The sequence below is a fragment of the Onychomys torridus genome, chromosome 10, assembly GCF_903995425.1.
Source record: "Onychomys torridus chromosome 10, mOncTor1.1, whole genome shotgun sequence".
In the NCBI taxonomy this organism is placed as follows: Eukaryota; Metazoa; Chordata; class Mammalia; order Rodentia; family Cricetidae; genus Onychomys; species Onychomys torridus.
Window position 1 is genome coordinate 87,791,855 of NC_050452.1, and position 27,518 is coordinate 87,819,372.

Genomic DNA, 27,518 nt, shown 5'->3' on the forward strand with positions numbered 1-27,518 from the left:
GTTTACAGCATTTCAGCAAACATTCATGTATGTGTCCATGACTGTATGCTACATACAGTAACACAGTCTAAGAATTGATTAAACTTTCCATTCTAAATGAAAGTAATAAAGCAATCCATCCAGCTACCAAAGAGCACTGGGTGAAAATTTTTTCCTTCTTAATTATAAGCTTTTCTAGCTCGTGTTTGTACAACTCGTAACTAAGATTGCGCTGGTTTTCACCAAAGCATTAACTAAAACCCACATTTTAAAGACTCACTTGCAGGGCTGGAGAAATAGCTCAACAGTTAAAAGCACTGGCTGCTCTTCCAGAGCTGGGTTTGATCCCCAGCACCCACAAGGCAGCTCACAACCATCTCCAGTCCCACAGGATCTGAAGCCCTCTTTTGGCCTCCACAAGCATCGAACGCATGCGGTACCCAGACATACACACAGACAAAACACCTATAAATATAAAAACCTAAATAAATAAACCCATGTGTGGGTGTGAGGACATGAAGAAGGAATAAGAGAGGGAAAAAGGGAGAAGACAGGACATTAAGTAGGGGTGTTGAGGTGGGGGGTTTGCTGCTTGTTCTTTTTTCTCATGAAGTAGTTCTCAAGCTGCAGTTGTAAGCCAAACTGCTCAAAGCTACCACACAGTAATTGCAGTCAACTTGGTATTAGATGCACAAGGGCAGAGTCATACTCACCTGCCTCAACTTTGGAGGCAATACCATTTGCTGCCTCTTATCTCCTGCAGAGTAAGAAATGAGCCACCCAAATGTCATAATGTTGTTTTGCAACTTCAAAGCTAAGCCTGCATAACTTTCTTGCATATGGAATTTTTGCCTCTTTGACAAGCCTCACCACAGTGTTCTTAAAGAGTAGTTTACCTGTTTTTGTTGTTGTTTGGTTGTGTTGGGGGGGGGGGTTGTGTTGTTTGTTGTTTGTTTTTCAAGACAGGGTTTCTCTGTGTAGCTCTGGCTGTCCTGGAACTCACTTTGTAGACCAATCTGGCCTGGAACTCACAGAGATCCACCTGCCTCTGCCTCCCAAGTACTGGGATTAAAGGTGTGCATCACCATTGCCCTGCATCATTTATGTGTTTTAATCCCCAAAATGCACAATTTTAAAAGTCCCCTCTTAGTTTGCTTCTTTGGCTGTGATTAAAAACACTGATCAAAAACATTTTGGGTGAGAAAGGGGTTTATTTCAGCTTACAGGTCACAATCCATAGTTGAGGAAGCCAGGGCAGGAGGTTAAGGCAGGAACCTGGTGGCAGGAACAGATGCAAAAGCCATGGAGGAATGCTGCTTACTGGCTTGCTCAGCTTGCTTATACAACCCAGGGCCATGGACCCAAGAGTAGCTCTACCCATGGTGGGCTAGGCCCTCCCCACATCAATCATTAATCAAGAATATGCCCCACAAACATGCCCCACAGGCCAATCTGTTGAAGGCAATTTTTTAATTGCGGTTCCCTCTTCCAAGATGAATCTAGTTTGTATCAAGTTGACAAAAAACAACCAGCACAATTTTGCCTTTACAAAAAACTTATTATGGGATGAATGTTTCCCACTCACCACATTTAAACATTAACACATGTTTACACATGTATTGCTTAGTCTTAAGTATGTTATCTGTATTCATTCCTCCCAATTCATGTCTCCAATCAAACACAAAAGGAAGATCTTAAATATGTTCAGCTTTCTTAATCTCAATAGAATGTAAAATTAAATAAATAACAATTCCTATTTGCTGAAGTGATGAGATCTCCACTAGGTTTGTGGCTCAGAAACAAAAATAACTATGAAATTTTTCATGGAATCCAGAAGGCTGCTCAACTCAGAAAGTAACAAGAATTAAAGTAACACAAAATTTCTCATTGACTGGGGTTGATGCTATGTATTCCCATAATCCTCTTATTCTAAAATAGCAGTTTATAATAAATATGTAAATCAATTACTTTCCATGGATCACTCGTACCATTCTTACTCCAATAAATAAATAAATAGATAGATAGATAAATAGATAGATAGATAAATAAATAAATAAATAAATAAATAAAGCCTCTACAGGCAACTTAAGCTGAAGTGGAGGCTATGTTCAACAGAAACCTTTAAAATATAATTTGAGGGCTGGGAAGGTGGCTCATTGGTCAAGAGCAATTGTTCTCTTGAAGAGGATCCAAGTTTGGTTCCCAACACCCATGTAGAGCATCTGACAAATGTCTGAAACTCCAGCTTCAGGGGCTCTGGTGCCCTCTTCTGGCCTCTGCAGGCACCTGCACTCACGTGCACATACTCATGCACAGACACATGATTAAAAACAAAATAGACCTTTCTTTAAAAAAAAAAACACACACACACACACATTCAAAGAAGGCACTGCTTACTCTTCCACTCTGATGGCTTCAGGAGGATATGCCAATCATTAGCTATGGATCCACGCTTCACGTGTTTTGTGACTATTTCTGCTTCCATGTTAACAGGCAATCAGAAGGTCTAAAGAGGAGCATGTAACACAGCAACCATGCATGAGGACCCATTTCAAAGTTCTCTGCACTCATGTCACTAAGTTAACCACGAGTTAACCATGCCCTCCACTGCATGAGATGTGACCCAGCACAGGCTAAAGCCTACAAGAACTTTAATTCAAAACCAAATTTCTAAAACACTCAAGGTGATCCACTCTATATTGGTATAATTTAAATACTGAAACAATAAAAAATGATTTCAGAATGTTCAAGGAACAAAGCTATTGAATAGTCAATGTACATTCATTGATTGTAGTATGTCTTCATGGAGCACCAGGGCTGACTCACATTCTCTCTCTCTCTCTCTCTCTCTCTCTCTCTCTCTCTCTCTCACTCACACACACACACACACACACACACACACACAAAATCTCTCACACACACAAAAAAAAAAAAAAAAACCACCATAATCTTAAAATTTTTACCTGCCATATGATCAAGTTCTTCAAATTTTAACATCATCACTTACTCCCTCTGGATCTTTCCAGTAAATGTATATAAAGACCAATAAGATATATAATGCATTAGAATACACTAAATTATCCCTAATATATTGCCAGGTGTTTTCTTCTTAGAGGAAGAACTAGGAAACATTAATAATGAGACCTTGGTTTCAGACTCACGAGAGTCATATTACAAGGGGGTAGGAGAGTTGAAAACATTAAACAAAACTCCCTGTGCACTTTTCTAAGTACTCCATACCCACTAATTTATGTAAGTCATGGGAACTGAGTGAGGTGAGCTTAGTTGAGAACTGGGAACATGAAGCCACCAGCCACAAAGTAGCGAGCATCTGGGTGCTTTGTTTCCAGCTGTGGTTCCCCCACACGGCATGGAGGCACTTCTACAGTCAGTGAGCATGCAAGTCAGCTCTGTCTCGCTCCAGAAACTACCTTAGGCACAGAGAGATAATCAGTTGAAGGTCACAGCCCCTCCAGATGCTGCCTGTACCTCAGAACTGTTGTGGAATAATCTTTTTGTACACTGTGAAGATGTGTCTTCTCCAAGGCACCTTCTAATTGTTTTAATAAAGAGTTAAATGGCCAATAGCTAGGCACAAAGAGGACTCTGGGAAGAAGAGAGGCAGAGAAGTCAGACACCCAGAATGGGACAGAGGTAAAAGTCATGTGGTAGAACATAGATTTAAAAAGATATGGGTTAAGTTATAAGAGCCAGCTAGGAACAAGCCTAAGCTATAGGCTGAGCTTTCATAATTAATAAGTCTCTGTGTCATGATTTGGGAGGTGGGTGGCAGGACAGGACTGGTTAACTAACATAAAGTTCAAAGGTCTGTTCTCACTTCAAGGTGGAACACCTCCAGGGTCTCTGGAGGTCCTGCTGGGGACCTGTTGTTGTTCTTGACTTACACTCCAATGTCTTTCTCTGCTCACTCTTTCTCTCTCCGCACAGGATCCCATAAGCTTTCTGCACAATCTCAGAAGCTGCTCATGGTACCCACATCGGGAAACGGTGGTGGAAAAGAGATTTGAGCACAGGCCCTCCAGCTCCAGAGCCCACAGTCTTACACGGCAGAAGAAAGTACTGACAGTTGCAAAGGATCCGGAAAAATCACAGAATTTTCCACAAGCAACAGCCTGTAGGTACAAGGAGGTTTCAGCAACAAGACTGAGATCGGAGCTGAGCACCATCCCAAGGCCTCCTCCTGCACCCACTGTCTACTGGCTCTGCCCTGCATCCCTTCTCTCATGCCCTCTACACAGACCTTTGATGATTATCAGTGTCCACATGAGAAAGTCACTTTTCTCTCCAAGGTACAGTGATCCACACTTTTGTAAAATAATAATAATAATAATAATAATAATAATAATAATAATAATTAATTAATTAAAAAATAAAAGTTTAAAGTGTCTAATCAGAGATCGGGGCATAAGAACATGGGCAAACTGGTTAGCAGCAATCACCCCACACACCTCCACCCTGGACACACTCTCTGAATTGTATAATAAAGATCAAGAGAAGCAGACAAAAGGGAAAATATTCAATGTGTCATTAAGATGGGAGGCAAGGATGTACAATTCATTTTACATGATGACCATCAAAAATGTCCTAAGACAATTTTAATTTGGACCCTAATTAGGTGAGCTCTAGTAATCAGGAAATGCTACTCAAGTCGGTACCGACACTTCAACAACAGCAGGGAAGTGGACTGCTCCTGTTAACTCAAGCAGACAGGGTCACAAATCCCCAGAACCAGGCTCCTCGAGATACCACCGCCCTTTCCTCCACCCGAGACTGTCCATGGCTGCAGCCCAGGCTGCAGACATTTGCTGCATCCTGTTCCTACTCAAAGCACTACACTCCCTAAGTTCTTACATCCCTGGACACCACCTGAGAACTGAAGCCCTGCATTTCTTCACAGGACTGAAAAAGTTACACTTGCAGCTGCAGCCCAAGGAGAAACCCGCTGGAAGCCTACATGCTCCAACCTGCTTTTCCCTGCTGCTCTGAATTTTCTATCAAGACCTTATGTTGTTCGAGCTCAATATGTCCATCATCCATCACAGAAGCTAGAAGCTGCAGCCAAGTGGGAAGACGTGGCATACTGCACAAGCTCTAGGTGTGAACACACTGTGACACTGCAAAAAGTTATACAACACAATGACTGTGAGTGAGTGTGTGTGTGTGTGTGTGTGTGTGTGTGATGTGTACACACACACTGGTACAGGTGCACATACCCATGCGTGTGCATGTAGAAGTCAGAGGTCCACACCGGGTGTCTTTCTCATCCCTCTCCACCACCTAATTTTTGATACAGGGTCTGTTTCCAAGCCTGGAGATCAGCAACAGGCTGTAGTGGACAACAAGTGAGCTCCCAGAATGATCCTGTCTCCACCTCCCACCACTGGCATCACAGGCTTGCTCTGCCATACCTGGCTTTTCACATGGATGCTGGGGATCCAACCCCAGCTACTCCTGTTCACCCGGCAAACACTTGACCCACTGCGCCATCTCCCCAGCCTCGGACAGTGATTTTTAAACTTTCAGGAAATAGAATTTACCTCATTTGTTTTGGGAAAGCAAACAATTTCTGACTGATGGAATTATCCCAAATCAAGAAATACCATGTGATCATTTCAATAGCAGCAAAAAGACTGGGTTCAGTCCACAAGGTCTATGTGCTGGCTTTACCATCCTCAGGGAGATAAGCGGCTCTGGTAAGTGTCTGCTACACAGACTCTGACCATTTTTACAATAAGCTCAATTCTCTCTGTTACAAGTGGCACTTCCGGTTCTGACACTTTCAGACCTGAGGAAAGTGTTCACAGCATCACAGGCTTCAGGGAATTCTCATCTCAGACTTCAGATGTCAGTGGTTATGACAATGTTTCTCAACGTTCCTAATGCTGCAACCTTTTAATAGAGTTCCTCGTGCTGTGGTGACCCCCAACCATAAATTTTTTCTATGAAATTATTCTTGTTGCTCCTTCATAACTGTAGTTTTGCTACTTCTATGAATCTTGATGTAAATATCTGATATGCAACCCCTGTAAAAGAGTCATTTGACCCCCATAGGGGTCATGACCCACACAGGTTGAGAACCACTGGGTTATGACCACAAGCATTCATACAGCTCTGTCTGTTCTCATGTACTCATGATGTGCACTATATTTCTCCAAACCTTTCCAACCATGTCTATCTTGAAATATAAGATAAAACCCTCTAGGGAGTATTCTTTTCTTAATATATATTTCAATTTTGTATGTGCATGCAGTACCGGGGCAGGCCAGAACAGAGCACCGGATCCCCTAAAACCGGAGTTACAGATGGTTTGTGAGCCACCATGGGGAAGCTGGGAATTCAACTGGGGTCCTCTGCAAGAGCAGTACACTTCTTCTATCCACCACCACTGTAGCATCTCTCCAGTCCCTCGAGGAAGCATTCTTGATGACACTTCATACAGTCAGGAGTATGAACACACAGACAAGGAGTATTTAAAAGCCCTTAGTAAGAGATAATTAAATTCAAACATATGTCCAAGTATACTGTTTTTCAATATACTGATGAGCAGTGAAACATACTAAGAGTTTACTAGAAATATGCATACAAACAAAAGATCAGCTATAAAGCACCTGACTATGTCATGCCTTCGCATATATTATAAGGCCAGTTAACAGACACCTAACACAGGGACATGATAATATTCTCATGCCTGCTTTCAAAGATTTTGTAAGAAACATCTGGACTTAAAACTCCTAGTTCGAGATGCAAAATGTGATCAACATAAAATAAGTTTGAATGAAAAAGCACCAAGTTAAGATGTCTTTTAGGAATCTTAAAAGTGGGGAAAGTTGGATAAAGGATATGAAAGGAAAAAAAAAAAAAAAAAAACAACCTTCCTGCACTACATTTCAACAGCTTCTTGTTAGCCTATAATGACTCCAGAAGACGCTGGGCTGAAGAGGCGAGGCGGCTCAGGGCTTAGGAGTTGAAGTTTGGCTCCTAGCACCCTTGTAGCAGTCAAGGTGATCAGCAAATGCCTGTAAGACCCAAGGTCTCTGAAGACCTCTTCTGTTCTCCACAGGAGCACTCACACGTGTGTGCATACACACACACACACACACACACACACACGCACGCACGCACGCACGCACGCGCACACACACACACACACAAATACCTTTTAAAAATAAATAAAACAAAAAACCTTTTTAAAACACGACTAATACTTTTAATCTCCAATAAGTAGTAAGATTATATATAATACAGAGAACAAATAAAGCAGTCATATCAAAATGGGCTGTTTTCCAAAAGGAGCAATATCAGAAAACAAACACTTCGAATGAAGTTTTACCCCAAAGTTACTGGATCCCAAACCTTATTAATAAGAAAGTTCACTTGACGTGTATTGAAGGGCAGGACAGCAATGAGCCGCAGCTGCTACCCAAGTCAGTCCCTCCAGAAGTCCATTCAGAGAAAGCAGGCATTTCACAGATTTTTGCTGGAACAGCTAGGGCTAGCCTAGACAGCCAAGGCAACAGCATGCGAGGTATACTGTCCAGACTAAGGAAGCACCCAGCATAGAACGGCACTGTCACCTATGAGCAAGTTAAAGTGCAGCTCAGAAGAGTGAGCAGTCAGAATCAGAATTCACAGCCACAAGTTTTATCAGGGAAAAAAAAAAAATCCAAGCTTTATTTTCTTCGGATGTTTTTGGATGAGTTTTCATTTTATTTCTCGATGCATTTTCAAGGGAAAACGTCTGATCTCATTTATCTAAATCCCTTTGACACATTCCTATCTGCCTTCCCTTTTCCCTGGCAAAGAAGCTCAACTTCTAACTGGATAAATGTGTGAGCTGTGTGTTTCTGCTCGATCTGTTAATGCTCAGCAATTTCCAGAGGCGATTGTGATCAGTACTTCAACAGGCTCCCTACCATGAGGCCCAACTGTCTGCCAACATGGTGAGTGTTCATCTCACATTCCTAAGGACAGTCTCTAGAGGTCAGAGGAAGGAAGGAACGCACCAGGCAGTCCAAATGCACCTCCCAAGGCGAGGGCCTCAGGAGTGCAGCTATCAACACCCAAGGACCTGTAAAGCTTGTATTAAAGACATTAGGACTATCCCATCAAGTTAACAGATTTCCCTGCTGGGAACACTAGAAAAGAAAGGATGAATTCCTTTTTCTTTTACACCAGTTTATATACAAGAGTTGTTGGAATCCAATTCTTTAAACAATTATCCTTTGGGCTAGCAGTTAAGAGCTCTTCTAAGAACCCAGGTTCAATTCCCATCACCCACACGGTGGCTCCCAATGTCTGTAACTCCAGTTCCAGGGGATCTGTGGCCCTCTTCTGGCTTCATTGGGCATCCGCACATGCAGAAACACACATCTATACGTAACTTTAAAGTGATAAATCCTAATTAAAAACTACAAACACACTTTGAAAAAAAATCCATAATATCAATCTTTTGAAAATCCCAATTGCTGAGTAGACACCAGAGGGCGGACCCTGGTTGCCAACAAAAATATAGCAAAATCCACATATTCCTAAATTTATCCGTATTGAGCACACCAGTTTAACCTCTCAAAATGAAATCTCTCAGAACAGAACGTGTTTCTGAAGAACTTCTCTCTGAAGTTTAACAAGGCCATGGTCACACTTTGTATTTATTTCTATTTTCCATCACTTTATACCTGTACCAGAAAACCAAGTTGGCCTACTCTACCAGAAAAGTCCATTTCCCATTTAGTCAGCCCATCTGGGTCAAGCACACATGATGCATGCCACCAAAAATGTAAGCACCCCTATACATGTAGCCTGGCATGTGATCCTGGATGTGTTACTTGCTCAGTGGAGCACTACAAAACAGTTACACTTATGTGATAAGAACAAAGCCACCAAGAGGGTTAACAGCTCTACAAAGCACATAAATAAATAACTCCAACAGGAAAGAAAAAACTAACAGCCTTTGAGTAACAAAATGTCCACATAAGACACATCATCTTTGTGTTGACAGCCTGATTTGCAAAGTGGAACCTATCACTGACCTTCGAAGCCCCACATGATCCTCCAAAAGAAACACTCACAGAAATTTTAATTCTATTTATACTAAAATAGAAATAACGTGCCACTAGACCACCCTCCAGGCAAAAGAAGAAGTCTCAAAGTCAATCCATTAGCTGAGAAGCAAGAGTCAGAGCTGCTGGTTCACCATGCTGGTTGGTGGAGTGTGCTCTGCTCCTTGACATCAGTGTTACAACTGGCAGAGGTGAAAACCACTGAGTGGAAAAGGTTCTTTACAAGCTCCAGCTTCCAGCTAACATTCATCCTTAAATGTTCAATTGTGTCGGCAACATGGCTTCCAAAGTATCAGCACTGGAGGAGCCCCTACGGCATTCTAGATCTGGAAATTTGTTGCCTAGCACTCTAATTACAGAAGCTAAAAATATATAGTGTGTAGGCTTTGGGGGAATCGTCCATGGAGTGCAGAACAAGATAATCATTTTTCAAGGGTGCTTTAGGTTTGGTGTGTGTTACATGGGACACAAACTTAGTATGACCCATATAATGAACTCGGTGATCTCAAACTGCTGGTTATTAGACTCAATTTCCAATCTAATGTTTGATAACCCCTGTTCAAAAGTCAGTGTTAGCCACAGGAAGTAAAAGTCTTAGAAACACAGTTTGAGTTACTCGGGGTAAGAACCTAAGAGAGATAATGAAATATGTTGTTCGTTCACTCGGCCAAACATTTATTAATATGCCAGCAACTGCTCTCAAAGCTGGCACAGTTCAAGTCCAGAACACAATGATGACAATACCTAACATATGTAAAGTTCTGAACAAGGCTTAACCAAGTGCATGTTGTTGAGGCCTGAAAAGTCCTCAGGGAATTGAGTTTTATAGTGACTTTGGTAAAGGAAAAAAATTAAACCTGACAATTTTTTAAATTCCCCAAATCAAACATGAGCAGAGGGAGAGATGCATGTCTGCAACTCCTGCACCTTCTGAATGCAGGTCTCCATCGAATGCTGGGCAATGCAACATTCTGTCAAGCACAAGGCAAACTCCACATGCTTTTGAGCACTGGCTGAAAGTTGGATTTCAGGCTGGTGTTTTGTTTTGTTTTGTTTTTTAAGGACAGGCTTTCACAGATTGCTACCAATTGGGACAGTCAAGTTCAGATGTTCCTAATTTCTTTACATACTGACTGTACTTGGTAGATGAGTAGTTTGCTGATGAGTGAGTTTGCCCGATTAGCTGTGCTTTCTAAACAAATAAATGAAGTTAATTTCCCAGGTATTAAAACCTTCCTCACAAGGAATAATATATTAGACAGAAACTTTAGGAGCAAAAAAAAAAAAAAAAAACACTAATAGTAATAACTAAACCAAAAGTATACCCAATAAATATCTGAAAAAGTACTCTCAACAATGTAAATTAAATCCATGATATAATGTACTCATATATCTGCAGACCAGGTAAAATGTATAAAGCATATAAGGCCTGCTGTTCATAAAGATGTTTATGGAGTACTTTCATTCAATGCCAGGAGAAGGATGAATCTGTATCAACTTTGAGGGAAGACACCATCTACTAAACAAAACCGAACAATTGAACTCAACACACACTGAGTTCTCCACGTTCTAAAAGAGCACCCACTATCATCGCAATTCAAAACAGACAATTTTGAAAACCACCCAAGGGTCTATCAAGAATGAAACAGATAAACATGCCATGCCATTCCCCAAAAGCAAAACTCCTTAGAACAACAAGAATAAACAAACTTGCTACACACACATCAAGAATGAATCTCCTAAACGGGTCAGACCTACAAGCCCATATCACGTGGTTCACTCATGGAAAGCTGAGTAACAGGTCAAAGTAACCTACAGCCTCAGACGTGAGCAGCTACTGTTGAGGGAAACAGTCACTTACCACAGTGGGAAGAGGAGACTTCTGAGACTGCCATTGGCCTGCATCCCGATGTGGGTACTGGCTACATAGATGTAGTCACTCAAGTAGATGATTGAGCTGTCTGCTGACACTTTAATGGCATTTTCGATGTTCTGACTGCATATAGCACCCCAGTAAAAACTTGAATAGATGAGGCAGAAGGAAGGGAAAAGAAAATAGAGGAAAAAGAAAGAGATGTGGTGGAGGAGGTGTTATACATGACACTATCAGGTCCCAGGTTCTATCCTTTGGTTCTGCTTGTGGACTCCTGTCCACCTCTTCCTTTACTAACAGGCTGTCCACTCATTCGGCTCAGCATCTTCTATGACCTACCATGGTCAGCCCATCCTACTTTCTTGTTTACCGTTGGCTGTGGTATTAGAGGTCATATGACAATAACTCAAATGTGCTTCATAGCCGCAGACTCTGGGATCTCCTGAGTGACAGAGCCCTCTTTAAAATATATGTCTTCTCTCTGGCTGCTCAGAGCTTTTCTGGCGAGAGAGCATGCCAAATAGATGGCCATATTATTAGCTGCCATCAATCATTAGATCTCCAAAGCAAAGCGAGAATTAAGTAATAGAAAAGTCCAGACCCCTCAAGTTAACTCATTTAAAGATAGTATAGAGCAGGCTATTCATCAGGGAGTACAGTTACCAAAGCGAACAAGAACGCCCCACTTCCTATTAATGACATTAGGAAAAGCTTTCCTATTTACCACACTCAAAAAAAGGGGCAGGTTTCAACACATTGTAGCTCTTTCTCTTGTTACATTTGTGGCTGTTTTATTCTAATGCCTCCCAAAAGTATCTCAGAAACTCTATCTAGAGCTTTTTTTATGCTTTCTAATACAAATTCAACAAAGCAAGAATAAAACTCAAGATGTCAGTTGTTGAATACTTATGCCTTTCAAAGTCTTAACTTCACTAACTTACTTCTGTGTCGATTCTACATGAAAATAAACTTAGCTCCCGAGACTGAACCTAGAACTGACCGACACAACCAAGCTGAAAGCCTACCAGGACAACACCTCTAGTACTGATGAATCTAGAACCTCAAAGTCAGAGCTGCTGTAGAGAACTGCCTAGAGGCCATGAAGAACATCCCGTCAAACGGAAGGAACTTTCGTCTGCTTTGCCCTCTTCCTGTGGGACTAACATAACACTCATTCCCCTTCACCATAGTCATTCGGTGAAGATGTAGCAGCATTCTGCAGACAGAGCATGCATTCCAGCCTCCACCAATAACTTTGCAGGATTAGTTTTTTCTTAAGTAAAGTTCTCTGTTTTGGTTTTCTAGTTTTCCAAATAAGCACAGTAACTTACCCTTAGATCTGTTTGATTTTCAGGGAGGATGACTATGTTTGGCTCCCACAAGCCACGGATGAAGGTGGTTTTACTATTCCTTTTGTTACTATTTTTACTGACATCTTTTTTTTTTTAATATAGCACCTAATTCAGAGGCAATAAAGACATCATTACTAAGGAAGACGCCACCCAGAGCATCCTGTGGAAGACTGGAAGAAACGCTTCCTCACTTCCTTTTGTAGCAGTAAACAAAGGTATTCATCCTCTGGTCATCCTTGGGGTGCCTTAATTGTCATTGCACTTCCTGGACCAGAGAAATGGAGTACATGTCACTGCCTCGGAGTCATTACCACAGCAGTGAATGCGGCTTAAGATAAATAAAATGAGCAACCCCTGAATGTGTATGTTTTTGTTATTTAAATATGTAGATTAGACAGTGCTGTGTAAAAGATTGTCCACATCTATTGCTAGAAAATAGCTAAAGAGATGTAGTGGTGATTATATGAAATACCTTCAAGTTAGGACACAAATGTTCATGACAAAAGTGTACCGAGTATGTAAATTATTGAAAGTTAGGCAAAAAATCATCTGTGTACAACTTACCCCTGATCTTATATCAAAGAAACAGTATTTATCCCCTAAAATGTCTATATCCAAAAGTTTAGTAAAGTCTTATTTGATTCCTGGATATTCTTTAACTGTTCATTTTGCTAAAGGACTCTATTAAAAACAAATTTCATTGATCTTAAGTTGTCCTGAAAAACAACATCAGGTAAGATATGTGTTCTGCTTCCAGCTTGCCCTGACTAAACAGTCATGTACCCCAATTCCTTCCATTTTGCAATTTAAAAACAAAATAACTTGGAAACTTTAATTATCATTAGATTTTCCTGTTCCCCACTTGTTCTTTCCAATCCAGACCTGATTATGCATCAAATCCAGGCGTAGACTCTATTCCTACTGTCCAATATGAATGCCAAGGAACAAGCTGATGGAGAGCCCTTGCCACACTTCAATAGCAGTGAATTCTCCCAGGACTGGCTCCCTAACAAGAGCAGTCCTCATGGACTGCAGCGCCCTCAGAGGCAGCAGGAGAAACCTGATTATCTACAATGATTCACCAGCTAAAGCAGGTTTCCTTTCCTTCTTTAAGTACTGTGTTTTCCTTTAAGATGTGAGCTATGGCCAGACTATCATGCATGTTATCAGAACAAAAGATCAGAATCTTCAAACTGTGCTTTCCAGAGCTCAGTGGAAAATGAGGGTGTACTGGGAGATGTCCCAAAGGCTGTCTGGTTTCCAGCCGTCTTTCCTCTACTACAATTCCCTGTCTTCCTTTTATACAATATTTCTATAAATCCAAATGTCTTCTAATCACTTAAAATGGCACTTGCATGCAAACACTGCAAGCTTTTTTATGTTGACAAACTGAACTAAAAGAAATACATCCATTGAGTATACGTCTGACCACCTGAAAGGCTCATGTGTTTTTAAGCCTTCAAAAATCGCCACCAAACAAAAAATGATATTGAAATTTTCATGCTGTAAAAGTAATACAAAGGGTTGAAGGTTTCTGCTTTCTCAAATACACCTGGCATTACCAAAATATCCCATTTTCTATCTCTCACCCCATCTGTATAAACGCCCTATGCCCCAAGAATTCCTAACAGTGGTTAAGTTTCCTGCCCTACCTATGTACGGGAGTTTTGTGTTCTCTTGCCTACAGTCAGAGATGAGGGTAAAACCATTCTATTTTACAACATAGGAGATCAGAATCCTATTTAGATCCAACTTTAAAATGAAAGTAAAAGTTTGTTCTCAGTTATGAAAAGCTTTAGAAACTAGGCACACTTCCTTTGAATGAAGTAGAATCAACTTCAGTCCAAACACAGCAGTGACCGGAAAGTACTTAACGCTAATGTGACCCACACGGACTAGAGTTCTTAGAAACAGGTTTTTAAGAGTCCGGTCCTAGACTGGCTTCCAGAGAGAATCGATTCAGATCACAATGAAAATGAGCACCAGTGAGCAATATACTCTTCAGTTTAGACAATACTGCAACCCTAAGTCTCGGATCAAGAAAAGGGTAGCTTGGTGCAGTGGGTCGCCTCAAGAAAGAGCCTTTCCAGGATTTGAGACTACAGTAGTGTAGCCCAGTGTCAGGGAGTTCTCACGAGGAGCGAGTCTGTCTGGCACTGAAGTGAAAGGGGAGAGAGAGGTGAGTGGAAAGCGGAGGAGAAAACTGCTTTCAGCTCTTCAGCTTCAGACTGGAAGAACTTGCTGCAGGCAATCATGCTGAGAAGGTGGGGCCTCCCGGAGAGAGAGGAAGGGCAAAACTACACATTTACCGGGAACCCTCAAATGCTCTACAGGGAGCAGAAAGCCTTCCTTGGCGTTTCCCAAGTTGAGGTCCACCACCCCCCTCCAGGCTTTTGTTCTCGGAGAACTTTCCTCTTTACCGCTTGCTGCAGTTAGCCGCTGTCGCTCAGTGGCTGTTATTAACAGACTGGCAAAGGCTGAGGGAAATGCACTTAAGAAAGGAATCACCTGCCCTTGCCAAGACGCACACGCTGCCCAGTACCTGAGCGAGAGCTCCGCCGTCGCCAGCCACCAGAAATCCCAGTTTAACCTCTGTCTACCCCTTGCAAATAAATGTGTGTGCCTTTTGCAGAGAATCTGCCTGACTCACCCCCCGCCTCCGGCGTGCCAGGGAGAGATGTAAGTGCCCGGTCCTGGAGCGGACAGATGAGTGGGGACGGCAGCCTCGATGGCAATGTCTCCCCCAACCTCTCCAGGTTAAAGATCTGGGGGTGTGTCCCCCCTCAGGCAGGTTCTCAGCTACACTATGACCACCCGGGCTCAGAGGAACACAAGTGTCACCGCTCCCGAGCCTAGCAGGGGCGTCCATTGGCCCCACAGTCGTGGCAACAACGCCCGGTTACGTGCAGGCGGTTATGCAGTAGGAGGAAAACAGAACCACCCAAACTCGTCATCTGAACGCTAAGACGGAATAAAAAGTACTTTTTCCGCAGCAGCAGCAGCAGCAGCGTGCACACTTCGCGGGCGCCCAGCCCAGGGGATGCCCGCCACTGACCTCTCCTCTCTCTCTGCCTCCCTCCCTGGACGCGCCGAGGCCGTCAAAGCGCCCTGCGGGACCAGCCCCGGGGCCCGCGCCCGCCACCCCGTGCCCACCGCGCGGGCGAGCCTTGGGGACGTGGCCGACCCACCCCGCCGCCGCTCGGGCCACTCACCTCCTGGGGTCGGGCTTCCGTCGCTCCTCCAGCTTGGCGACTGAGTGTGAGGCTGCAGCGGCCGCCGCCGCCGCTGCCGCCGCCGCCGCTTTCGCCGCCACCTCGGCCGCCGCCGCCACCTAAGCTCTGCCCCGCGCGCCGCCGGGGCTGGAGGCGGGGGGACCGCGGGGACCCGGGCGGCGTGGGCTGGGAAGTTGGCGCGGCCGGGCGCAGCGCGCGCGGGGCAGCAGCCGCAACTTTGGCGCCGGGTGGGTGGCCACGCGCTGCGCCCCGGGAGGCGAGCGAGGGGGCGAGGGCAGCCGCGGGAGGGTCGGCTCGGCGGGGACGGAGCGGCGACGCGGAGCGGAGCTGCCGGCCTCGGGGAGGGAGCGGCGACAGCGGGGCGGCTCCACTCTACTCTGCCTCCCGCAGCTCCCGCGTGTGCGCCCGGCTCTCCGGAGTGTGCCTGCCCAGAACCGACGCTGCAGCCGCCGCCGGGCTCGGGGATGGGCTAGGCGGCCGAAGCGGTAGGGCGAGCGCGAGCCCGCGATCCATATTTAAAGCGGCGAGTGGCCTCGGCCGGCCCCCTGCCCTGCCCTCGCTCGCGCCCGCCCGGCCCCCTCGGCTCCCGGCCGCCGCTCGGCGTCAGTCGCCCGGGCTTCGGCGGCGGGGAGGGGCCTCGGGCCGCACCGCCCCCGCTGGGGGCTCAGCACGCCGCGCCCTCCTGGGGCTGGACTTGGGGGCGGGAGCGTGGGGTGGGGGGTGGGATCTGGCTGCGGACCCCACCGCCTCACCTCGCCCGGCTCCTCTCCAGCCCTGAGCTGGTTGCTAAGGTTCAACGTTTCCTCCGGCTGGCCTCAGTTCCCTCACCGGGGAGAACCTGAAGTTGCATGCATTTCCCAGCCGGGATCATTCTGGATGCTACTTTACAAAACTTGGGGCGTGTTTGTAAAGAAAGTGCTGCCAGCCCACAGTGTTAAGTCACTATATATCTTTATTGGCAAAGGATGTCTGGGGACACGGTGGACCTCCTCCACCTTGCCTTTCGTTATGTCACTGGTGGCTTCTGTCTGGAGTTAGGGAAACATCCTCAGCCACGCAAGGCGGGTTCTTGAGTTTGCAAAATGATCCTTCATATTTACCATGCATGCTGCTGAAGCTAATTAATGAAGCACACTTTGCCAAGCAAATCACAATATGTCAATGGCCCCGCACTATTGGGATCAGTCAAGAAATCCTTTAAGGTGTGTACAGATGCCGGCACAGACACCGTCTAATGTTCTGAAGACTACTACGGAGTAGCCATTTAAGGGTCTTAAACCACACAGCATATGGTGCAAACATATCTGTGTTTCCTGCTCATGCATACAGTATGTGAAAGTCACTGCTCAGACTTCCACATAGCCACCCAAACACATGAGTCCAGAAGTCATTTCACGTATTGCTTCCAACACACCCTGCAACATGGGTAATAAGATGCCAGAGAAGTGGACATTGCGGGTAGAAGGTGAACTAGATTTAATGGCAGAGGCACTGTTTTTTGTTTGTTTGGGGTTTTTTTGGTTTTTTTTCTCTTTTGTTTTTGTTTTTTGGTTTTGTTTTGTTTTTTTGGTGTTTTTTTTTTCCCCCCTTCAGTGTCTAGAACTGGAGAAGATCCATGGTGTCTCCCCCAGGGTTGGAAAAGCAGATACAGAGCTTGTGTTTGGAGAAAGCTGGTGTGTGTAAAACCCTTACTCAACACTCAGCAAGCGCTGGGAACCACCCCAAGTTGCCTAATGTCTGAAATTAAAATACACTAATGTCATGTGTTTGGCTGTTGTCGTATCTGGCTTGCTTTCGTGTTCACACATTCTACATAACCTACTGTAGCGATGGAGGCAATCCAGAAGTAAAGGGGGAACAAAACCTGGCCTTTAAATCTCTTCCCCTGAGTAATTCTATTTTGTCTCTAGACTAATGTTTAAAGTAACTGTCACTCCTAAACACACAGCAAGAATCAGCAACCTAAGGCTCATGAGCAAAAAGAAATCACTTTTGTATTAAGAATTTGCCACTGCTGATCAGCAGTTTTTCACGCTGTGGATTATGTATTTCAACATAGCTGGCAATTTCTCATTATAGTCGTGAACCAGCCATGAATAGTCAGCTTTGGTGACTGTCTGAGAAAAGGAAACTCCAAGAAACACATTTTCCATGTACTTGGCTGCTAAATATGTCAAAATGCCCTTCATGCACATTGATAGGTAACCCCTGGAGGCATTTTAATATCAAGATTGGCAAGACTTTGCCCTGAAAGGGGGTAGGTACCAAGCCGGTTATGGGGGGGGGGGGGGGGGTAAGGAGAGAATGAACACTGTGGAGTGAAATTTGGTATGTGTCTTAAATTAATGAGAAAAGAATTGGCCTTGGCAGACAGCCCACTAGCTCTGTTATCACTCTCTCCTTGGTGTTTGCTATCCCTCAATTAAAAAAGCATGTTCCATTTCCTCTCCTATTGATGATTGTCCAGTAATTGAGATCCATGTGCTTTCCTTTGAAAGGTCATGATTAACTTTTTGCTAACTCTATGTGTGGTCCACCTTTGCCTTTGCCATTCTGAGTGAGGACAACAAATACTGAGGACCCCCACTACACACACACACACACACACACACACACACATACACACACACACATACACACGTCCTAAAATATGTACTATCACCTTTGCTTCTCATAAACCAAAGAAAGATTAATTTGTTCTTTTCGTCTTATGGTTCACAAAGTTTGAGGGTGAATAGAGTGAACAGAAAAGCTGGATGTGGGAGAATACACCTGTAATCCCAAAGTGGAAGCAGGAGGAGTACAAGTTTCAGGCCAGCCTGGGCTACATAGTGAGTTCAAAGCTAGCCTAGGACATATTACAAGACTCGCCTCAATAACAACACAATAAAGTCTGGGGGGGGAGGGGTAACTGGGCTTCAGCTCAGTAGTAGAACACCTACATACCAGGAGCAAGGTCAGGGATGAATATCCAAAAGAAAAAACAAAGATTGGTGGAATTAGTATACTCTCAACTGGTAATGGTTCATTTGCTTCTTGGCCAATAATTCTCTATGCTTTATAGCCCCTTCCCATTCACTAGTTAGTGTATTAATCAAGTTTCTCATCATCCATGGTCCTAATAGAGAAAACAACCTGGACGGAGCTTTGTTTCGATGACAAGCACCATCTAGTGGTGGCAGTTGATGAAGCCTTCTGCTTCAGACAAGGCAAGCTAGTCCTGGGTTCATTAATGTGGCATCAGGACAGAGCATGACCGGGTGATATGTGCTAACATTGCACAACTAGCCTGCTTGCTATTAACTGTGGAGGGGATGTAGGGCACAGAGCTGACGTGCAGATAGGAGTATCACCATAGAATTTTCTCAATCTTTGTGTGATTGTGACCAGGTCCCAAAGATCTGTAGTTAAGTTGCTTCCATTACGTAAAATTTAAAAAAGTGACGCTTGTTGCTACTTGCTGACTATACAGTAGAATCTATAAACATATTTTATTGTAATCTTCTCGTTATTTTAATCATAACAGAAAGGTGGAAATATTGAATATTTATCCTGAAGTTATGGAAAAACTGTAGCATTCATACACATCTCCTAAGAGACCTAAACAGAAAAGCAGTGGTGGAGACACTGTATCTGTTTCCCCCAGAACGGCTGAGGCAAGTGTTCCTGTGTTAGCAGTACTTTTTAAATAGGCTGCTCATTTGTACAAATTTGACAAGTGTTTCCTTACGTAGAATGGTGGTTTTCTTTGTGCTTCTACTTGTTTTGACTTAGAGTTGTTTTGCTGGCAAACAATATTGCAACAGAGATTCACTGGAGTTGTTACTCTTATGTCAGGCTAGCCACTGCCTTAAGTGAGAACGAGAAACTTGGGGGGGTCTTCTTCTTGCTCTGCTCCTAGTCAAGGATAAACCTGAGGGGGTGGGGTCAGGGGAGGGGAGGGGAGATAGGAAGAGAAATTTAGATAATCAATCTGTCATTTCTTTTTCACCTGGACTCCAGAGAGTCATATTTAGTGTGTTCATACTTAGTGTGACAAATTCCGGAATAAATTCAACCTAGATTTATAATCTATGTTCCCTTCTACAAACCTTGGGTTTAAAAATAGCTGCAGCCCCTTTTTATGGGGCAAGGAGGAAGGTGAATATGGGCTTTGCAAACTGTCAGCACGCCATGATCTGGGGAAAATAATTTTATTTGGTTAAACATGTGTCATGAGTTGCTTTACAGTTTTAACAGCTAGTCTCTAGACCATATGCAACTGTCATTTTTAGAGCATGTGCCTAAAATCAAATATTAGAAGGGACTGTGGCTGCTAAAGACAGGTTCCTAGCTCTGTTAAAGTAAAAAAGAAAAAAAAAAGATTTCCTCTGGAGAGACTGGAACAATACGGTGATAGAGAGACATGCAAATCTCCAGAATGCTAGCCACACGTTTGTCAGCAGGTACTGTTTGGTAACCTGAGGCAAGTCTCCCAGCCTCTCCCTCCTACAGGAATCCTCTCATAGATCAGAATAACACAGGACACAGGCCTCTCTGTTTGGGGGAGAAGAAAAAAAAAAAAAACAACCTTGACATAGGCTACCAAGCCACTTGAAACCTATGGCTGTGGTTAAAGATTTTCTGTTCTTAGGTCACATAATAGAGAATTATGTCAGACTTCTCTGCCAAATGGAGCCTGGGGTGTGTGTGTGTGTGTGTGTGTGTGTGTGTGTGTGTGTGTGTGTGTGATACCATCCTCTTCTCAGACACAACACAGTTGTTTATCCTCTGTGTCCTGCTGCCCTCCCACCTCCTTGGGAGATGAAGAAGCCCTGATGGCAGGCTGCTTCAAAGCTGCCCTTCACTCTCAGCCTGTGGCTAGAATGGTGCAGATCAGCTGTTCTATCTCTCGGAGGCGGGTTCTGGCAGGCTGACCCACCACTAATAGAACCGGTCCCAACCCATTCACATCCCAAAAGCACCTGGGTCTCCTCTCCAGCAATGAACAGCATTGCAAGCTCACATCTGCCAGATATTCTTATGGTAAATGTTACAAGATGGAAATGTGAATATTAAAATTCCCCCTCCCTCCCTAGGGAAAGAACATTCTGAGAACATTTGTCTTAGGATGTTCAGTTTTGTACTTCTTACCAAAGGCTGTTCAGAACACAGAACACAGGACATGGTTAGGTCACCCACACAAGTAGTGTGTGTGTGTGTGTGTGTGTGTGTGTTTACCTTTTTGTCTCTCACTGGCTAGAAGCTCATCAATTAGGCCAGACTAGGTAGCCAGTTAGCCCCAGAGAGTCACCTGTCTCCCTAGAGCCCCCTGGAATTACAAACATACACCACTGTGCCCAGTTGTTTTGTTTTGTTTTAATTTGGATCAAAGTCAGTTGCTCATGTTTGTGTAGCAAGTACTTTACCAACTAAGCTATCTCCTCAGCACAACAAATATTTCTTATGGACCAACTAACTTTATATCCAAGATTCTTGTAGGAGATGGTTTTCCAAAGGCAGAGTCCCTGCTTGTGAGGCTGGCAGGTAAACACACAACATCCTTTATAGTATTTTGGGATGCTAAATGCTGTAAAGTGCTAGGTGCTATGGATACAGGGACGCAACACCCCAGTTTTCAGTGCCTGGCTAACCTCGCCATCCCTCTGCAATTTAAAAAGAAGTCAGCACTGTCTTTCTTACCATGTAAAACACCAGGAAGCTGTGTGAGCCCTTGGCTCCAAGAAAGAAAGCCTAGAGATGTGACCAAGTTCACAAGACAAGGGAGGGATGCTGTCAGGTGGATGTCGGCAGGCTGCTAAAAAATGATGCTGGCCCTTTTCAGAAAGGAAACAGGGTGTGGGGGGAATGGGATAGGGGAGAGGGCCTGGGAGGAGAGGAAGGAAGGGAAACAGTGCTGGGGTTGTAAAAATAAAATAAATGAATACAACAAGAAGTGATACTGGCACACTGATCTCAACCAGAGGATGTACGCTGTGGCAATGCACAACTAAGCAGGACAAATGGCATGTGGCAGCGCCAGGCACACGGCAGAACTTAATACCTGATTACTTATCAAAATAAGTGCCCTGCTCCCTCTTGTTTAGAACATTTAAAATAAAGAAGCTTACTTCTCCACAGTGTGTCTTTATGATTAAACTATTTCAGAAATCACAGTATCTCTAAGACAAGATTCTTCTTACATAGTTTTTTTTTTTTGTTTGGTTGGTTGGTTGGTTTTTGTTTGTTTGTTTGTTTTTGTTTTTTGTTTTTTGAGACAGGGTTTCTCTGTGTAGCTTGGCGTCTTTCCTGGATCTCGCTCTGTAGCCCAGGCTGACTTTGAACTCACAGAGATCCTCTTTCCTCTGCCTCCCAAGCGCTGGGATTAATGGCGTGCACCACCACCACCAGGCCAAATGCGGCCTTTATCTGCTCCTTTTCTCCTTTCCAGTGTATCTTGTACACATACAAATAAATATAGTGATGTAGCCTAAAAGTTACTATGTAAGAAGAAGCCGGGCGCTGGTGGCGCACACCTTTAATCCCAGCACTTGGGAGGCAGAGGCAGGAGGATCTCTGTGAGTTCAAGGCCAGCCTGGGCTATAGAGCGATATCCAGGAAAGACGCCAAGCTACACAGAGAAACCCTGTCTCAAAAAACCAAAAGAAAAAAAGCTGCTTTGCCTTCAAGGAAGGAATTTAGAAGGGAGAAATCGCAGGAGAAGGAAGCCTTTTCCTTGAGTCCTTTGTGCTTCGGGGGAATTTTAACCATATGAGCAGGTGGCTGATTTTTAACATAAGTTGCAACTGAAAATATATAAATAAACCCACTTACATGCCTAATGGTATTTCTGTATGAATGAGTATATGCTTTAATGAGGACCCATATAATAGACAAAATGTGACACAAAAGCCCCCAGTCCCCAGTGCTGTATCAGGTTCCAGTCACATCAGTGAGGAGATAAAAATATCTTCAGAAGGATATTTTGTGTGTGTGTGAATGAACTATAAAACGTTAAAGTTAAATTTATTAAGCATCTTGCTGGACTTCTGGTAGGAGCAATCTCATTTGAAAAATTATTCATTTTTCCATTATTAAAGCAATGTAGTTTCATTATTTTGAAACAAAGGCATGAAATACCGTACCAGATGGAACAGTAATTTTAAAAATACCTTTCTCAGAGAAAACCACTCATTTTTTTTATGTTTTTTTTCTTCTGCATAATTTGCATTTGTGGTTTCCAGCTGACTGATCACATTACATTTTTTTTAAATGGTGTGGTTTTTGAGGCTAATTCTGTCTGAAGACAGTCTCAGCATATAACACTAGCTTTTAAAAACAAGGCCAGGAAGTAAGGGGGTTCATCTGGTGGCCCAGCTTTCTGATTAACTGAACACTGTTCTTTGTAGTGGGTAGCTGTGCCAGCTTTGACCTTGAAGCACTGCCCCTAGTGAGACTGCAGGTAACTGCTACACCTGCTTATGACCTTGAAGTACCTGCCCCTGGGGACCCTTCAGACCTAGGATGCATGTACAGGCCTATCTCCTTCTCTAAACCCAAGTATGTTGCTAGAAGAAAAAAATTAAAAGATTCTGTCTCATATCACAAGAGCCAATCGCTGTGGGAGAGAAAAAAACCAATAAAAAAAAAAAGGACCTTTGTTGTCAAGATTCTATTAAGGTAGATTATTGTATATACTAGTAAACTATTTTAGTAAAATATCAGCCTTAGATATTTTGCATAGTTATGGATTCTTTTGTATATTGATACAAATGTAAACTATTTTTACATTCCTATTTAAGATAATTTGTATATTGATATAAATACAAAACTATATTTGTTGTATAGCACATATATTTATACTCCTCTTTGTAATACCTTATATATTGATACAAATGTAAAATTATATTCTACATCTGTTTAAGATATTTTATATATTGATACATATTTAGGATTGTTGTCATATTGCATATTGCACTATACATTTCTACCTCTGTTTAAGACATTTTGTGTATTGTCACAATTTTGAGGTCATTGTCCTTTTACTGTACATTTGTTTACAGACTGTTTACCTTGTTTTTGTGAAGGCTTAGTTCTTAGGTTATTTAAGTAGATAAGACTTTTATCCATGCTTGTCATTTCTATACTTATGTTAGTTATGTTGTCCAGATTTATAGATACATAGGTCAGATGGATAGGTAATCTTCAAACATTTTATAGACCTAGAAAATGTGTCATTTAAATGTTTTGATAACTTAGAATTCTGTTGGCGTGAGACACAATTGCTCCTGGCAGCACGGATCCGATCCCAAGAGAATGTTGGGCTTCTAGACACCTCATTTGGAAGTTTGTCTTCTTGGCACATAGTGGCCTGCTGGGCAAAGAACTGCCCTTACCTTGACTGCTGACAGTACGAATGCTGTTCCTTTCCAGATGAGCAGGACACAAGGAAAAGCGACTACTGCACTCTGCCAAGTCAGAGTAAGATGGGCTCTTAGCATTCCTGCTTCTGAAGTCGTCTGTCAGATACTCTAGGCCTGTACCCAAATTGGATGCCACACAGTGCTGAGAATCTTTAGGTGACTGTTCAGGCTGCCAGTTGTCTCTGTCTATTCTAGAAAGATTTTCGAAAACTGCTTGCGTGCATTTTCCTGTTTGATCAGGTGTTGTTGTGTTTCTTCTCAGGTCTTTGATGAAGTTGAAGATGAAGGATGATAGTTACAGTTACAGTCTTCAAATCTTAGCTAGAACATACTAAGTACTTATCAGATTCTTCAGGATAAGACAGCTTTTGGAATGATCTCTGTAACGTGCCATTTACCTATGCTCCAGATTTCTCGGGATTTCAGTATGTGTCTCCTGTTTGATGTTGCTCTTGGTGATTGTAGGTCCATCTTGTTTAGGTCATTACCCTCTATTCCTCCTGGACAATATTTGATAATCATTCCTATTGTATATAATTTTGTATTAGGTTAGAACTTTCTTATTTAGACAAAAGGGTGAGATGTAGTGGGTAGCTGTTCCAGCTTTGACCTTGAAGCACCGCCCCTAGTGCGGCAGCAGGTAACTGCTACACAAGTCTATGACTTTGAAGTACCTGCCCCTGGGGCATGGCCGCTCAGGACCCTTAAGACCTGGGATTCATATACGCAGCTCTCTCTTCACCTCCTGGTGGTGTTTTGGATGCTGAGATCTTGGACCAGGCAGCTCAGCATAAGACAAAGCTCAGCTTTCCTGGACCCTATGATAAATCTCCCATGGTTGTGAGTTAACCCGCAATAAGTTCCTTTGCTCATCAAATAGACTCTGTGGATTTATCCAATTAGTTCTTCACTTTTTCAGCAAGGTTCCAGGCTCACCCCACTGTTGATGGACACTCAGAGCCTGGGCTCTCTATTGACAGCAATCCCTATCTGGCAACAAAAATCCTCATGGTCACACAAACAAACAAACAAAAAATTCACAGCCCACATCTACACAGCTGCTACCATGTCCCAAGGACTGCTCAAGTTAGCTAGTGTGATATTCTAAGCCATTGTTGATAATGGCATCACTCCTCTTTTGAGAAAAATATCTGGCTTTCCAAACTCCCTCATTTATGGTCACCTCCTGTCACACTTCCTTGAAGTCTGAGAAAGTCTGCAGCAAGAGTTGCTCTTTCTCTGAGAACTTAAAACATCTGACCCAGAAGAGTCAACTTAATTGTTGAAGAAATCCACACAAGGGCCACATCTAAATTGCATCCAATTCTCAGACTCAGCTGGACCTGCCAGAACATGCACAGTCCCACATCAACTTCTCCATGTATTTTTGAACACTCCATTTTGCAAATACAGAGGTTCAGAGTTTGGAAATGATGCTGTGTCTTGGTTTTATTTTCTTGTTTAGCATGACTGCAGGCCAATCATGGTGGGGGCACTCATCTGTAATATCAGCACTCACCAGAGTTAAGAGGTCAGCCCAGGCTACTTCTAGGCCAGCTAAAGCTACATAATGAGACCTTAGCTCAAAAAAAAAATAAATAAATAAATAAACAAATAAGATTATATTTCATCATGAATAATTATAGTGAGATCTTCTGTAGTACTTGCTTCTCATTTCAATTACACACATGTACTTCCCATCCACACTCCTTTTTCTTCAGGGTGCATGGTGATGTACAACATATTTGAAAAACGATTACTACTGGCCTGTGAACTGGTCAGGCCACAGTGTTTACTTACACTAGGACTTTCTGGACTTTTCATTTTAAAAGAGAGAGGGTAGATAATCTTCTTCTGGGTTTTGCAGGCCTGTTTACTGTTGGTTTGGTGTCCAGTGGCTGAGCCTGGGCCTAGAAATATTTAACCCTATGTTATATTTAAGTTTTTATCCCATCTCTCCCCCAAATCACACAGGAATTGGTAATAAATTTCCATGTGTGTCCTTTCAGTGAGCAATTCTTATTTAAACCTTAAAAGGGTAACATTGAATGAAACTGTATCAGAATATGTGGCATAAATCAGGAACTGGAAGAGTGAGATTTTGGCCATCTTATTAGTAGGTAAATTCTTTCCCTGTGAGGTCTTCTGAGTGCTGAAGCAACTTTGATCCTTTGAGGGAAATGATCAGCCTTCTTTCCTGGTGCTCCTATTTCTTTATACATGTAGTGTGTGTTGGAACCAATAGCCTGGAGTCCTAGACGGAAGAAATATGAAAGAACTTGAGGAGGAAGAGGAGGAAGAGGAGGGGTGGGGGAGAGGAAAGGAGGAAGGAAGGAAGGAAGGGAGGGAGGGAGGAAGGAGAGAAAGAGAGAAAAACAATAGAACACAACAGCATACTAAACAGTTCTTTCTGCCCAGTCAGTGACCCTCAAATCCTATGACTGTTTCTTTTATTAAATTAAAAATGTAAAGTGTTGACTGTTTACTTAAGACTTCACCTATGCTGGCAAGAGTAAAAGATATTCCACTTAAGGAGCCACTGTTCAAAAGCTTCCCCCGACACTGCAGTTCCCATTTGGAATAAAGAACAAAGTAATCAAGAAGATGGAGGTAAGATTTCCGAGAATCCCAAAAAAAATATTCCATACAAGGTGCGGTGGGGCTGTGCTAATAAACTGATAAGCCATCAGTCCAGACGATGGAAACAGTCTCGTGGAATACTAAAATAATTGATCCAATAAATCCAATGTTATATTCAATAATAAATAATTGCTGGTTTTTGTCACCTGTTTCCTAATCTCCATAGAAACTTTGTAGAACAAGATTAAAAAGAAATCCTTATTTTCTACGGCTGAAGACATGGGCTCAGAAATACGATGTGACCTTCTAGAGGCGTTGCTGTTGGTAACTTCTTGCCCCACCTTCATCAGCAAAGCGAGACAGGAAGCTTCCGCTGGTTCTGTGTCCACTGAAGGGAGTCCAAGCTACTCTGCTTAGATTAGTAGCTTTCTGTGACCCGGCTTCAGCCGGCTGGAGTGGCCACAGATCCCACACCCAGCTCAGTGTTCCACTCAACCTAGCTCCTAATCATGCCATTTATCTTCGCAGACGCAGTCCCTTTCTCAGGCCATTTATGTTAATGGAGAGGCTTTCGTTTCCCCCACTTCAAGCTCCACCCACTGAAAGCCTGACCTTTAAAGCTCCAGTTCAAATCTGCTCCAGCCTTGTTATCGGCACTCATTAGTTCAGTCCTGTGACGGCGGATCATTATTGTCAGGTTGATGCTGTTCAGAATCATCACGCTGGCACTCTGTGTGTGGTTTTCTAGACTGGGTTAATTAAAGTGGGACCACCCACCCTAAATATGCGGGTTGCACCATTTTGTGGGCTGGGGACTTGGACTGAAGGAAAAAACACAGACAGAGAGCTGAGCATAAGCATTCATCTGTCTGTCTGCTTCTGGGATGACTATGCCGCCATGATTTCCTTGCCGTGATGGACTGTACACTCCATCTGTGAGTCAAAACAAACCCTTGCTCACATGGGGGTGTTTGTCACAACTGTAAGAAGTGTAACTAATCACGTCTTAAGATCTCCCT

At 43.3% G+C, this 27,518-nt stretch overlaps 1 protein-coding gene across 2 annotated transcripts in view; it reads right to left on the minus strand.

The window, feature by feature from the left end:
• The window catches only part of Slc4a4 (solute carrier family 4 member 4), a 319,163-nt gene extending 303,148 nt beyond the window's left edge, over positions 1–16,015 (minus strand). For both annotated transcript variants that reach the window (XM_036200218.1, XM_036200219.1), the window contains exon 1: positions 15,497–16,015. The gene's annotated coding sequence lies outside the window, so the exon portion shown is untranslated. The remainder of the gene's footprint in view (positions 1–15,496) is intronic.
• Positions 16,016–27,518: the final 11,503 nt, after the last annotated feature.